The sequence below is a fragment of the Astyanax mexicanus genome, chromosome 14 (assembly GCF_023375975.1).
Source record: "Astyanax mexicanus isolate ESR-SI-001 chromosome 14, AstMex3_surface, whole genome shotgun sequence".
Classification (NCBI taxonomy): domain Eukaryota; kingdom Metazoa; phylum Chordata; class Actinopteri; order Characiformes; family Acestrorhamphidae; genus Astyanax; species Astyanax mexicanus.
In genome coordinates, this window is record NC_064421.1 from 33,107,780 (window position 1) to 33,111,611 (window position 3,832).

Here is a 3,832-nt window from a genome sequence, read left to right on the forward strand (position 1 = left end):
ACTGTTCCATTGTTCCAGCTTCAGCAGATAACTGGAAACGCATACAAAGCTAAGCCAAACAATTAGGTTCACAACCTTCTGGAACTAGTTATGCACGTTAGTTATACACAATATGCTTTACAAATAAATTGCATTTCAACCCCATGTCAACCTGCAAAGAACCAGTAAAAGCAAGGAATAAATTAATTACTCCCATCTTACCACTGTTGATTTTAAATTGACCCTTTCTGTTTGGGGAAACATTAATATAATAATAAAAATAATGAGTAAATCTCATTTGGGGTTAATGCCTTTATTTTACATCAACATAACATACACCTTAGATTCACACCATAACAATTTCACTAAACATTTACCTTCCCTTAAAACTATTACAGCTTTACATTACACCTTCCCATAACAATATTATACCTTCCCTCAACACTATTACACCTTTAACATTACACCTTCCCTCAACACTATTAGACCTTCCCTCAAAACTATTACACCATTACACCTTCCCTTAACAATATTATACCTTCCCTTTAAACTATTACACCTTTACATTATACCTTCCATCAACACTATTACACCTTTAACATTACACCTTCCCTTAACAATATTATACCTTCCCTTTAAACTATTACACCTTTACATTATACCTTCCATCAACACTATTACACCTTCCCTCAAAACTATTACACCTTTAACATTACACCTTCCCTTAACAATATTATACCTTCCCTTAACACTATTACACCTTTACATTACACCTTCCATCAACACTATTACACCTTTAACATTACACCTTCCCTTAACAATATTATACCTTCCCTCAACACTATTACACCTTTAACATTACACCTTCCCTCAACACTATTACACCTTCCCTCAAAACTATTACACCTTCCCTTAACAATATTATACCTTCCCTTAACACTATAACACCTTTAACATTATACCTTCCCTTAACAATATTATACCTTCCCTTTAAACTATTACACCTTTACATTATACCTTCCATCAACACTATTACACCTTTAACATTACACCTTCCCTTAACAATATTATACCTTCCCTTAACACTATAACACCTTTAACATTATACCTTCCCTTAACAATATTATACCTTCCCTTTAAACTATTACACCTTTACATTATACCTTCCATCAACACTATTACACCTTTACATTATACCTTCCATCAACACTATTACACCTTTAACATTACACCTTCCCTTAACAATATTATACCTTCCCTCAACACTATTACACCTTTAACATTACACCTTCCCTCAACACTATTACACCTTTAACATTACACCTTCCCTTAACAATATTATACCTTCCCTCAACACTATTACACCTTTACATTGCACCTTCCCTCAACACTATTACACCTTTAACATTACACCTTCCCTTAACAATATTATACCTTCCCTCAACACTATTACACCTTTAACATTACACCTTCCCTCAACACTATTACACCTTTACATTACACCTTCCCTCAACACTATTACACCTTTAACAATACACCTTCCCTCAACACTATTACACCTTCCCTCAAAACTATTACACCTTTAAGATTACACCTTCCCTTAACAATATTATACCTTCCCTTAACACTATTACACCTTTAACATTACCCCTTCCCTCAACACTATTACACATTCCCTCAACACTATTACACCTTCCCTCAACACTATCACACCTTTCCACTACACCTTCCCTTAACACCATTACAACTTTACATTACACCTTTCCATTACACCTTCCCTCAACACTATCACACCTTTCCACTACACCTTCCCTTAACACCATTACAACTTTACATTACACCTTTCCATTACACCTTCCCTTAACATCATTATACTTTCATTAAGATTCTAGGTCCTGAGAGACAGCGGTGTGTCCTCCACGTCTTTGTGGTGCATGTTTGAGATGCTCCGAAGTACACATCCGTATGAAGTCCTCGGTGGCTGTCCCGTCACATTTCATGACTCCATCTGCACAAGTAGAAAAAGACAAATTAGAAATCTCAGCAAAGATAGCTAACGCTAAGCTAACGGCGGGAATACACATTTAACACCTGACGAGAATTATCGTGCCGTTTTAATTCTCACACATCATATTAAGCTATTTTAATTTATTTTTGTCCCACAACAAACTATATTTTAAATTGCCTTATTTATGTAATATTCACATAAACTTACTTCTTCACACTATGGCTTAGCTAACGCTAAGCTAAAGGCGGGAATACACATTTAACACCTGACGAGAATTATCGTGCCGTTTTAATTCTCACACATCATATTAAGCTATTTTAATAAATGTTTTCCCACAACAAACTATTTTAAATTGCTTTATTTATGTAATATTAACATAAACTTACTTCTTCACGCTATTCAAAATGCACTTGATATTGCCCCCAGTTGCCTAGGTTAATTGTGGGCGCCACAAACTTATATAACTTAACGCTAGCTTAGCGAATTTAGCCAAAGACGGTTCTTTGATTTAGCTTAGATTGGCTTATCAGCCTAGCTCTGGTTAGTGCATTGACTTAATGACCGGACAATGCTTCTACGTTAAAGCTTCGGTTACAGTAAATATTATTGGCAATACGGTCGTTCTCAAAAGTAATTCCAATTCCATTTTAACTATGGCCACTGTTTAGCTATCGTTAGCTAGCTAGCTAGTTAGCTAATTGCCTGGGAAGAGAGGCAACGGCAGCAGGTTCAGATGATTTAAGACCACAGAGCTAAAACAACTAACACTACAAATACATTAACTTATACATATCGTCTTACCTTATAGCCTAGTGGCAGCTGAGTCCGGTCCGGAGCGGAGCTGAGCTGAGCGAGCTGAACTGAACGAGCTGAGCTGAGCTACTGCAGCAGCCAAAAAATGTTGAGCGTGTTTTGCCTCGGCATATCAGAGTGGAGTTTATGATGACGTGCGGTCTCAGCAAATCAGAGTGGGTTGACTGGTTGAAATCAACTTAACAGTTTTCCACATAAATTGCATTTCCAAATAAAAATAAAAACATACGTAAATAAATACCTACATTCGTTAATTAATTAAATAGATAAAAAATATAATACTCAAATAAATAATTAGAAATAAATGATGCTTAATCATAAATAATCTATATTCATAGTGATTAACAATATTGATAACAACAATGTTGACATACATTTAAAAATAAATATATTCTTAAATAACGTTAATTTCCTGCACCTGTATTAGACGTCCCCATGACGTCCAAAAAAGTGACCTAGTCCGTTGTTCAAATGTTTAACTGCATATTGACGTCCAAGTGGGGTCGGACCTAGTTTGTACGTCGTGTAGACGTACAGAATTGGTCTTGGACCGACCGACGCAATATAGACATGATCTGCACGTCCATAAGACGTATAATGTTTAGTGTGAGTGAGGATACCGTAAAACAAGCCCAAACCATGATACTACCACCACCATATTTCACAGATGAGACAATGTTCTAATGCTTTTTAATGAAACCCAAATGTTTTATTTTGGTCTCAATCATCCACCAAACATTCTTCCAACAGCATTCTAGCTTGTGCATTTTATCTTCAGCAAACTGCAGATGAGCAGCAATGTTCTTATTATAAAGCAGTGGCTTTCTGCTTGCAACCCTGCCATGCAAACGTTTGTTGTTCAGTGTTCTCCGGATGGTGTACTCTGGATGGTGATCTATGTTGGTCGACCACTTCTAGGGAGGGTAACAAATCTTGAATGTCCTCAATTTGTACTTAATTGGTGGAGTCCAAACTCTTTAGAGTTGGTTTTGTTGCTTTTTCTGATATGGTCCTCAGATATCTTCTTTGCGC

At 36.2% G+C, this 3,832-nt stretch overlaps 1 long non-coding RNA gene across 50 annotated transcripts; it reads right to left on the reverse strand.

Annotated features, from left to right (window-relative positions):
• Positions 1 to 276: 276 nt before the first annotated feature.
• LOC125781100 (uncharacterized) lies at positions 277 to 2,962 on the reverse strand. Of its 50 annotated transcripts, XR_007424221.1 has the most exons (8): positions 2,789 to 2,961; positions 1,821 to 1,987; positions 1,574 to 1,615; positions 1,449 to 1,482; positions 1,088 to 1,413; positions 928 to 1,031; positions 468 to 885; positions 277 to 432 (listed from the first exon to the last, which is right to left on the reverse strand). It is a non-coding gene; the product is annotated as an uncharacterized LOC125781100 (long non-coding RNA). The 50 variants fall into 50 exon arrangements; XR_007424207.1 differs by lacking the exon at positions 1,574 to 1,615 and adding an exon at positions 1,651 to 1,726 and having other exon boundaries at positions 1,088 to 1,503; positions 2,789 to 2,962; XR_007424206.1 differs by lacking the exon at positions 1,574 to 1,615 and adding an exon at positions 1,672 to 1,739 and having other exon boundaries at positions 1,088 to 1,503; positions 1,834 to 1,987.
• Positions 2,963 to 3,832: the final 870 nt, after the last annotated feature.